The sequence below is a fragment of the Somniosus microcephalus genome, unplaced genomic scaffold (assembly GCF_052327205.1).
Source record: "Somniosus microcephalus isolate GS21.2 unplaced genomic scaffold, FLI_Smic_1.0 unresolved_chr6, whole genome shotgun sequence".
Taxonomy (NCBI): Eukaryota; Metazoa; Chordata; class Chondrichthyes; order Squaliformes; family Somniosidae; genus Somniosus; species Somniosus microcephalus.
In genome coordinates, this window is record NW_028225184.1 from 18,220,549 (window position 1) to 18,232,781 (window position 12,233).

Genomic DNA, 12,233 nt, shown 5'->3' on the forward strand with positions numbered 1-12,233 from the left:
AGACACCAGTCTGCGGACAGATATCTCCCTGAGAGAGAGCGACCGCGAGACACCAGTCAGCGGACAGATATCTCCCCGAGGAAGAGGGACCAAGAGACAAGAATTCTGCACCCGCTAAGCCTTTCGCACTCTGCCTATCCCGATTCATCTTGGGGAAGTGGAAATCCCCCACTATTATGGCCTTCTTCTTTTCGCACTTCTGAGATTTGCCTACATCTCTGTTCCTCCGTCTCCCCCTGACTGTCTGGGGACCTACAGTACACGCCCAGCAAAGTGCTCGCCCCCTTTTTGTTTTGAAGTTTGACCCAGACGGCCTCATTAGAGGAACCCGCTAGTATATCACCCCTCCTCACAGCAGTCATCGACTCCTTCGTTAATCTCGCGACACCCCCTCCCCTTTTGCAGCCCCCTCTGTCTCGGCCGAAGATTCTAGACCCTGGAATACGGAGCCGCCAGTCCTGACCCTCCCTCGACCACGTCTCCATGATAGCGGCAAGATCGTACTCCCACGTGTTCGACAACAACTTCAGTTCATCCACCTTATTCGCAAGACTCCTTGCATTCAAATAAATGCCTTCCAGCCTTGCCGTATTCCCTTTTGCCTTCATATATTTGCTCCGCCTTCCCAGCCGACTTGTTTTTTCCTCCCTCTTTGGCTGGAAATCACCCCCTACCATAGCTCCACTCTGTATCCCATTGATCGCTCCCTTTTAACCTCCGCTGCTTCTCCGGTCTCGGTTTGTGGAATTCGCTGCCCCAGAAAGCTGTGGAAGCTACATCATTCAATAAATTTAAAACAGAAAGAGATAGTTTCCTAGAAGGAAAGGCAATTAAGGGTTACGGGGAGCGGGCAGGAAATCGGACACGAGTCTAGGTTAGGGATGGTCACGGCCCTCTGGGTAGTGGAGTGGGCCCAGGGGCCGTGTAGCCTGATACTGCTCCTACCTGTGTTCTAATTCGGTGTTAGCTTTCAGGAGATGGTTTTATTCCTGTTCCTGGCTGGGGTGGAGATCGCCTTGACAGAAGGTAAGTACGATAGAAAATACAGGCACAGAGTGAGCTCCTGGAAGAATGTCGATCGCCTAGATGGCTCGGAGAGGAATCGCTCAGATTTCTGTCTCCCAAATTGGCCATTGGCTCTTTATCTGGTTTTTCGCCTCTCCCGGGAGATCACATGGGTTCGGCTGGATGCACAGTGATACGAGATTTGAGGTTACGATCAGATCAGCCGTGATCTTATTGAACGGCGGAGCAGGCTCGAGGGGCCGATCGGCCTACTCCTGCTCCTATTTCTGACGTTCTTATGTCAGTAGCTGCAGCCGGATGCATTTCTGGCACACGTCTCGGTCAGGGACACGGACTTGGACCCATCCTCTTTCAGAGCATTCACAGTCAAACCACAAACAACACTGTCAGATCACAGTCAAATTACTATGTCTCTTAAAAAGACAGAAACAAACAACACAGAAACACAACCCAGTAAACCGCACAACACCAAAACATCGTACAGATGGGCCAAAAACGACACGGAAAAAGACCAGAAAGCAATTAGCAATGAATCAACTCAAGCTCTCTCGGACACCTTTCCGGATAACATATACACTCACAATAAAGAAGGCGTCAACCGGGCAGTGAATAACCTCAGCAATATTTTGGATCATTTGGCAACAAGGTCAAACTTGAAAGCTCGCAAGAACAAACCCAAAACAAAAAACTATGAAAAATGCTTTGACCCAGATTGCCATAACATGAGGATAAAACTTAGAAAAATATCAAACCAAAAACACAGACATCCAGAAAACGAGGAATTACGCCTTACTTATTGTCAGACACAAACACAATACAGAAACACACTCAGAACCCAAAAAGAGCAAGATATTCAGAATACACTCAGCTCCATTGAGGAATCCATTGATTCCAATTGTTTCTGGGACAACTGGAAGACATTACACAGAAAACAACACGACGAATTGGCCATTCAAAATGGAGACACGTGGGAAAACCACTTGGAAAAATGAGAGCAGAAAAACACACTGAGGCCTGAGCGACACCAAATATGCAAAAAACTGGAAAAGCTAGAAATGGCCAGAAAAGATAACCAAAACCCGCTAGGCTCCATAATAACAAAAAAAGAACTTTTTGAAAAACTCAAGGACCTGCGACCAGGAAAAGCTTGCGGGCCAGACGGCATACGAAGCACACATTAAACACACAGACGATAAAATGAAACCGGCTATCCTGAAACTCTTCAACTTGGTTCTGAGTTGTCGGTGACTTCCCTGATATCTGGAACAAAGGACTCATAACGCCCATAGACAAAAGTGGGGACAAAGTCGACCCAAATAACTATCGAGGCATCTGTGTAAACATTCACCTGGGGAAGGTATTCTGTAGCATCATAAACAAAAGACTGATAAACTCCCTTGAGGAGCACAATGTCTGGAGTAAAAGCCAAATTGGATTCCTGCCAAACTATAGAACATCAGATCATATCTTGACCCTACAGACGCTCATCGACAAACACGTTCATCCAAACAAAAGCAAAATCTACGCATGCTTTATAGATTTCCAGAAGGCTTTCGACTCCACCCGGCACGACGGTTTATTCCTGAAACTTCTCGAAAGCGGGGTCGGGGGAAAAACATACGATGTCATTAAATCAATGTATACAAACAACAAACTTGCAGTTAAAATTGGAGACAAACAAACAAAATACTTCCCACAGGGGCGGGGGGTGACGCAGGGCTCGGCAATCTCACCGACACTCTTTAATATTTACATAAATGAATTGGCAAAACTACTTGAACAATTTACAGCACCCGGCCTCACCCTGTATGAATCCAAGGTTAAATTCCTCCTCTATGCAGACGACCTGGTTCTGCTGTCACCAACTAAGGAGGGTCTACAGCAGCACCCGGATCTGCTGGAGTCATACTGCCAGACTTGGGCCATGACAAGAAATCCCCAAAAAACCAAAGTCCTTGTGTTCCAGCAAAGATCCAGACATCAGGGACACAAAATAAATATCACACTAGGAACAACCAAAATTGAACAAACCACTAACTACACATGCTTGGGCTTAAAAATCAGTTCGACGGGAAATTTCAAACTGGCTGCGAATGAACTGAAAGAGAAAGCAAGAAGGGCTTTCTATGCCATTAAAAAATCAATCCAAATAGAAATCCCAATGAGCATTTGGCTCCAAATTTTCAAATCACTCATTGAACCAATTGCACTCTATGGCAGTGAGGTGTGGCGACCGCTAACATCACAAGAATTTGCAACATGGGACAAACACCCAATTGAGATCCTACATGCAGAATTCTGTAAAAGTATACTCCGGACTCAAAGGAAACCGTCAACAATGCATGCAGGGCAGAACTAGGCCAATATCCATTAATAATCACTATCCAAAAAAGAGCCACCACATTTTGGAGACACCTAGAAATGAGCAACCCCCAATGCTATCACTACAAAGCCCTGAAATGCCAAGACAGGACCATAAAGAAGAATACCCTCAGTCAACTAGTCCTGGGACTCAGTGAAGTCACTACTAACACTACTAACAATAACCAGCCCCAGGACAGTGACAGCGTAACACAAAGAATTCGAGCCAACACAATCGTCATTAAGCAAAAGGAAAAATGATCTGTCATATTGGGCAGAAACAACAAAAACCCAAAGCAAACTCAATTGCTACTTGGCCCTAAACAGACAATACAACATGGCTGATTACTTGAGCATGGTAAAGGACAGCAAACTGAGAAAATCTTTGACAATGTACAGACTTAGTGAACATAGCCTGGCGATCGAAAAAGGTAGACACAGGCAGACCCGGCTACCAAGAGAGGACAGGATATGCTCTCACTGCAGTCAGGGAGTGGTGGAGACAGAGATGCACTTCCTCACAGCTTGTAGAAAAGATCAGGGCATAAGGGAGACTTTCGACCCAAAATTCACAAAAATATGCCCGGAATTCAGAAATTTGAATGACGACCAAAAACTCCCATACCTACTGGGGGAAGAGAGAAATGGTGTAACACTAGCGGCACACTATGTTACAGCTGGCCATAAACAGAGGGACAACCAGTAAATATAAGATAAGTGTATCTATCAATTCTGTGAAAGTATATTTATACACTCAGGGATATATCTGTTTATACACTGCACGGATAGATCGCTCTTTTTGTGAACAACCATGAATGTTTCCCGACGCTTCGGCAACATAAGATGTCACTTGTCCTGCCAATAAAGCGATTTGATTTGAATTGAATGGACTTGAATTCCCACACAGAGCGAGAGGAGCATGTCGCAGGGCTGGGCTCTCCCGGCACGACCCACCCCTTTAATCCACTTCAATTCAATTCATTCAATAGCACCAGTCAAGTAAGCCTCACCCGGTCTACGGAGCCCCTCGTAGGCCCGCTCTGCCGCCGAAGCTCCTTGCCCCGACTCCCCGCACTCTTGCCGGCATTCTGTGCAAGCCCCGCACGCCATGCAAGCTCGCACTTGCGAGCCTGTTTTTATAGGCCCTGAAAGAATGACTTGCTGAGCCCAACTGCAAGAAAAGCAGCTTCATCAGATGACTGCACTCGCCCTTGTTAACTGCCTTCAGCTGCACGGAGTGGCTTGCCTCTAGATTTAACCCTTGCAGCGCCGGGGGAGCCCCCCTCTGCCTTTAACCCTTGCAGCACCGGCACAGTGCCGGGGGAGCCCCCCTTTGCCTTTAACCCTTGCAGCACCGGGACAGTGCCGAGGGAGCCCCCCTCTGCCTTTAACCCTTGAAGCGCCGGGACAGTGCCGAGGGAGCCCCCCTCTGCCTTTAACCCTTGCAGCGCCGGGACAGTGCTGAGGGAGCCCCCCTCTGCCTTTAACCCTTGCAGCGCCGGCACAGTGCCGAGGGAGCCCCCCTCTGCCTTTAACCCTTGCAGCGACGGGACAGTGCCGAGGGAGCCCCCCTCTGCCTTTAACCCTTGCAGCGCCGGGACAGTGCCGAGGGAGCCCCCCTCTGCCTTTAACCCTTGCAGCGCCGGGACAGTGCCGAGGGAGCCCCCCTCTGCCTTTAACCCTTGCAGCGCCGGGACAGTGCCGAGGGAGCCCCCCTCTGCCTTTAACCCTTGCAGCACCTGCCCCCGGGCGCGATCGACTTCCCTCTGCCTTTAACCCTTGCAGCGCCTGCCCCCGGGCGTGATTGACTTCCCTCTGCCTTTAACCCTTGCAGCGGCAGCCCCCGGGCGTGATTGACTTCCCTCTGCCTTTAACCCTTGCAGCGCCAGCCCCCGGGCGTGATTGACTTCCCTCTGCCTTTAACCCTTGCAGCGCCTGCCCCCGGGCGCGATCGACTTCACTCTGCCTTTAACCCTTGCAGCGCCTGCCCCGGGCGCGATCGACTTTCCTCTGCCTTTAACCCTTGCACCGCCTGCCCCACGGGCACCTTTGCCTTCCCTCTGCCTTTAACCCTTGCAGCGCCTGCCCCCGGGCATGATTGACTTCCATCTGTCTTTAACCCTTGCAGCGCCTGCCCCCAGGCGCGATCGACTTCCCTCTGCCTTTAACCCTTGCAGCGCCTGCCCCCGGGCCCAATCGACTTCCCTCTGCCTTTAACCCTTGCAGCGCCTGCCCCCGGGCATGATCGACTTCCCTCTGCCTTTAACCCTTGCTGTGCCTGCCCCCCGGGCGCGATCGACTTCCCTCTGCCTTTAACCCTTGCAGCGCCTGCCCCCTGGGCGCGATCGACTTCACTCTGCCTTTAACCCTTGCTGCGCCTGCCCCGGGCATCATTGACAGGACGGCGGAGAGAAGGCGACGGGGGCTCTCTCTCTCTCTCTCTGAGAGTGGGTACAGGGGGCGATGGGAGAGAGGGACCGAGTGACACGAGTGAGTTGACAGATATCTCGCTGAAAGAGGGACCGAGAGACTCCAGTCAGTGGACAGATATCTCCCTGGCAGAGAGGGGCCGAGAGACACCAGTCAGCGGACAGATATCTCCCCGAGAGAGAGAGGGACCGAGAGGCACCAGTCAGTGGACAGATATCTCCCTGGCAGAGAGGGGGGCCGAGAGACACCAGTCAGCAGACAGATATCTCCCTGAGAGAGAGGGACCGAGAGACACCAGTCAGTGGACAGATATCTCCCTGAGGGAGAGAGGGACCGAGAGACACCAGTCAGCGGACAGATATCTCTCTGAGGGAGAGAGGGACCGAGAGACACCAGTTAGCGGAGAGATATCTCCCTGAGAGAGAGAGAGGGACCGAGAGACACCAGTCAGTGGACAGATATCTTCCTGAGGGAGAGGTGCGGAGAGACAGCAGTCAGTGTCCCGATATCTCCCCGAGAGGGAGAGCGACCGAGAGACACCGGTCAGCGTAAAGATATCTCCCCGAGAGAGAGGGACCGAGAGACACCGGTCAGTGTACAGATATCTCCCCGAGAGAGAGGGACTGAGAGACACCAGTCAGTGTACAGATATCTTCCTGAGAGAGAGGGACCGAGAGACACCAGTCAGTGTCCAGATATCTCCCCGAGAGAGAGGGACTGAGAGACACCGGTCAGCGTACAGATATCTCCCCGAGAGAGAGAGGGGCCGAGAGACACCGGTCAGCGTACAGATATCTCCCCGAGAGAGAGAGGGGCCGAGAGACACCGGTCAGCGTACAGATATCTCCCCGAGAGAGAGAGGGGCCGAGAGACACCGGTCAGTGGACAGATATCTCCCTCAGGGAGAGGGACCGAGAGACACCAGTCAGTGTACAGATATCTCTCTGGGTGAAGAAGTTCCCCCTCATTTCGGTCCTAAATGGCTTACCCCTTATCATTAGACCGCGACCCCTGGTTCTGGACTCCCCGGCCACCGGGAACATCCTTCCTGCACCTAGTCTGTCCAGGCCTGACAGAATTTTATAGGATTCGATGAGATCCCCTCTCAATCTTCTAAACTCCAGTGAGTATAATCCCAATCGAGCCAATCTCTCCTCGTACGCCATTCCTGCCATCCCAGGTGTCAGCCTGGTGAATCTTCGCCGCACTCCTTCCACGGCAAGAACGTCCTTCCTCGGGCAAGGCGACCAAAACTGCACACAATACTCGAGGCGCGGTCTCACCGAGGCCCCGCACAACCCTAGCAAGACATCCTTGCTCCTGTACTCGAAACCCCTTGCTACGAAGGCCAACGCACCATTTGCCTTCTCGACCGCCTGCTGCACCTGCAAGCTTACCTTCTGCGACCGGTGCACAAGAACACCCAGGTCTCTTTGCACTTCCCCTTCTCCCAATCTATTGCCGTTCAAATAATAATCCGCCTTCCTGTTTTTGCCACCAAAGTGGATAACCTCACATTTATCCACGTCATAGTGCATTCGCCACATTTCTGCCCAATCACCCAACCTGTCCAAATCGTACTGGACTTTCGCGACATCCTCCTCGCAGCATACCCTCCCACCCAGCTTTGTGTCGTCTTTGACTCATTTTTAACGGAGGGCGTTTCAACATGTTCTCGTCGGTTTGGTACCGCGGACCTTTCCCACGTCAGACAATTACGATAACGGTCATACTGCGGAAACCACCGGGGCATTTTTTATAATGTCAGCGTAACAACATAAGAAATAGCCGCAGCAGTTAACCATTCGGCCCCTCGAGCCTGCTCCGCCGTTCAAGATGGTCACGGCTGATCTGACCTTGGCCTCAACTCCACTTTCCCGCCTGTTTGCCATAACGCGGGGCTCCCCCGAAGCTCAAATATCGGTCTATCTCCACCTCGACTACATTCAATGAGTCCTACTCCACAGCGCTCCGGGGGAGCGAAGCCCAAACTCAGAAGGGAACTGCGGTCAGCAAATCAGCTTTGACAAAACAGTTTTGGTATTAATTATGCAAAACACGCTAAACACTAAAACGAAGAGAGAAATTTCTGTGTTCGCCATTAATTAACCAATCACTTTCAGTGTCGGTCGGAAAGATGTACCAACATGATCAACACATTAAGTTTTTTGTGTTTTGCATTAGCTGACTTGTCATTCCCTCTCAGTTTACAGACTGTTTAAAATTATTCAGCGCTTATGAAAACAGGAATTTGAGGCAGTCTTATTTAACAGTTAAGGCCGCAACACAGATCCCTGCGGGACACCACTGGCCACATCCTGCCCGTTAGAGTGCCGACCATTATCCCTACACTCTGTCTGCTGCTGCTCAGACAGTTTCCTAACCAGGTCATTAATTTGCCCTCAATTCCATGGGTGTCTGCCTCAGGTAACCGTATCTTATGTGGAGCTTCATCAAACGCCTACTGGAGGGCGATATAAATAACATCCATCGACATTCCCCTGTCGAATACTTCAGTCACCTCTTCAAATAATTCAGTCAGGTTTGTCAGAAATAACCTGCCGTTCACAAATCTACGCTGCCTCTCTCTGATCAACTGCAACATTTAGGTGTTCAGTCACTCTCTCCTTAATTATACATTCTAGCAATTTCCCAACAACAGTCGTTAGGCTAACTGATCTATGATTCCCTGTTTTCCCTCTCTCACCATTCATAAACAGCAGAGAGACATGCACAATATTCCAATCTGAAGGAACAGTTACCGAATCTACAGAACTTTGGAAATTTATCATTGGGACATCTGCAATGTGCTCACCTATTTCCTTTAAACCCCTGGGATGGAAACGAACTGGCCCTGGGGATTTGTCACTCATTACTGCAATTATTTTCTTCTTATTGTTATTTTGCTTACGTTAATTTGATTGAGTCCCTGTCACTGATTCAATATTATGTTCCTTGGGATTTCCGGCATGCTATCCACTTCCGCTGCTGTAAATAATGACACCAAGTAATTATTCAAAATGTCTCCCATTTTCTTGTTATCATCAACAATATCACCGTGTTCAGTTTTGAAGGGGCCAACATTGGTCCTGACTACCCCCTTTCCCCAAATGTAATTTTAAACATTCTTCTTATTGATTCTGATATCCCTTGCAAGTGTCATTCCGTGCTCCATTTTTGCAACACTTACTGTCTGTTTTGTGATACTTTGATGTTCTTTGTATCTTTCCCATTCGCCAGGATCTGTGCCATTTTTTTCATTTTTGTGTGCATTTTTTATTTCGTTTTATGCTGTCCCTTACCTTTGTGCTGGTCCGTGACATTGTTTTGGCCAGTAGAACTCTTGCCCCTCAGGGTTATAACCTGGTGTTTATAACACATTAACATTTTGTTTGGACATCTTCCACTGATCTTCTGTAGATTTACCCATTAAGAGATTAGCCCAGTTTACTGTGGACAGTCCTGTTGAAGATGGTCTTTCCTTAATCGAAAACCTTAATAGCTGATTCGCCTTTCTTCCATTCAAAAGCTACGTGGAACTCGATCATGTTATCACAGAATCACAGAAACCCCACAGTGCAGATAGAGGCCATTTTCGGCCCATCGTGCCTGCACCGACACATATCCCACCTGATCGCCGTAACCCCTACACCAACACATATCCCACCCTATCTCCGTAACCCCACACATTTTAACCCCCCTAACACGAAGGGTCAATTTATCATAGCCAATCTGTTAAGTCTGTGTGTTATAATGAGAATTATTACACAGACCACAAGAGTAACTTTTTAACAGGTCTTTACTAGTCGAAGGTCAGGGCGGAACTGCCCAATAAATCATTACACAGCACTTACATACCTTTGTGGTCACCACCGGTATTACAGTATACAGCAGCCAAGATAAAGTAGTGCAACCCTTAAAATAGTTCTCTTAAAGGTGGAACGGTTACATACACCACAATCCTCCCTTTTTAGCTTAACAGTATATATTCCCCATTAAACATAACATCATAACATATATACACAACTTCATGTAAAAACAGTTCACAGATTCAGTCTCTCTGGAGGCTTCCTGACTCGGTCCGGATAACGCCTCGGTGGTGTAGTAGTTTTCAGTGGTGTAGTAGGTTCTCGTTGCTGGGGTGACTCATCTAATAGTCCTTCACTGAACTTAACAGCTTGAACTTTCGTAACTTCAGAACCAGCATTGTTGTCTTCTAAAGGCTCGAGTACCTTGGGAAGTTTTTCTGCTTCCAGACTGATTTGGCTCAGTTCGGAGGGACCACCTGCGTGACCTGGTAGGGGTGATAATGGTTCAGATGAGTCATCATCTTCTGCTTCTTCTCTATTGTCTTCCATTTCCTCCATCACTTCAGCTTTTGCCCCTGCCACCAATTCCCTGAGTGGCTTATTACTGCTGACACTGCTCACAAAAGGGTGCTCTTTCTTCTTAGCTTTCAGCTGATCGATGAATTTGACATATTCCCTTTCTTCCTCAGCTTTGATTCGTTTGGCCTCATCGCGCAGACGGTTTGTGTGTTCCTGCTCCATTTTCTCAATCAGCTGCTTCTGCTGTCTTCCCAGATTCTCCAACTCCGTGTCAAAGAACTTTTTCTTTGCATTCATCTCTTGCTCAAAATGGCAAATCATTTGTTCTAATTGCTGTTGTAGTTTGAAATTGAGTTGAGTTCGAGCCCGGTGTTCTGCAGAAATGTGCATGTCTGTTGACTGGACAGACTCAGAATGCTCTGTCAAACTATGTTGTTGTTGTTCAGTGGAATTCTGTTCTGATACTTTGTTCTCTCCTGAAGCATTTATACACTCCTTCGTTTTTCCATCATTAGTCTGCAAGTCCATTTTAGACTTGTCTTTTGCACATGGGCTGGCCTTACCATCATCAGTTCCAGAGTCTGAGCTGATTGTCTTCACCGAGTTCTCACTCTCTGCTTTGTCACTGTCACTGCTGCATATGCCCTCATCCAATATTCTGGACAATCGTGCAGGTTTGACATCTTTTTTTTTTCCGGAATCTCCCGTTATTGCTTTTAGGGAGTGCCAGTCCATATTTACTTTCCTGATCCACTCCCGTCCCAGAAGTGGTGGACCTCCCTCAGGTAGTACATATATGTCCATTCCTTGGTGTTCTTTGCCCTTTTGTACCACCTTGACATTTATCTTTCCGATGGGGTATACTCTTTGCCCCGTGTATGTCTGCAATACAATCTCCGTATCCCGTAGGGGAATATGTGTGAATAACCTTTTGTAATCTTGCTTATTCATGACCGTCAATGCCGATCCGCTGTCCAATTCCATCTTCTCCTGGACTCCTGCTATCTGAAGTGTGACCCAGATAGTTTGTCGGTCAGCTTCCTTACTCACATTGTGAATTCTCAAACTACCCAGTTCCTTGCTGTTGGAGTCTGAATCCGAATTCTGTTCATCCAAACTCTTCTCAGCCACCTTATGTACCTTTCTGCACTTTTCCTGCGGTGACTTTTTGTTGCTGGTCTTCTTTCCTGACCGGCATACTTTAGCTATGTGACCAAGCTTGCCACATTTTCTACATTCCTGGTTTTTAAACCAGCATTGGTTCTGATCGTGTGTTGTCTTCCCACAACGATAACATTTTGTTGTACCCAAAGCCATTTGATCTACGCTGAGTACCGCTGCCTTCAGCTGCATTTCTGCAGTGCCTCTCGCTGCAGCTTCGTGCGATGCTGCAATAGTGACAGCCTTATCAAGTGTAAGATCATTCTCTTCAAGCAGCCGCTTTTGTGTTCCTTCTTTCGACAAGCCACACACGAATTTGTCTCTCAGTGCCTCTGTCAGTCTTTCCCCAAACTGACAGTATTTCGCTAGCTTACGCAGTTCAATTAAATACTCCGCGTTGCTTTCCTCTTTCAGTTGCGTTCTCGCATAAAATTTAAATCGTTCCGCTAACATCAGTGGTGTGGGGTTCACATGATTCTTCAGGACAGCAACAATATTAGCGAAAGTCTGATCCACCGGTTTAGCTGGTGCTAGAAGATGCTTCAATAGCCTGTATGTCTTCGCACCCATTGAGTTTAGTAAGGTTAGTGCTTTATCTTCATTTGATATTTTATTTGCCTTACAATATATCTCTATGCGTTCTACATACGTGGCCCAATCTTCAACATCGGGATCGAAATCGTTGATGTTACCACGCTTAGGCATCCTCGCAATCTTCTTGAGAAACAAAAAGAAATTCTTCTTTTTTTTTCAAAATGGCGGTTTCCCGCGCTTGTCTTCTTCCCCCGCCTGCGAAAATGGCGGCTTCCCGCGTTTGCCTTTCTCCCCCGCTGGCTGTAATGGCGATTGCCGTATTGCTGCGTTCGCCCTCCCCAGCGGTTCTCGAATCGTGCCTCCCAGTCCGATCCTTTCCCCCCCGGCTGCGGC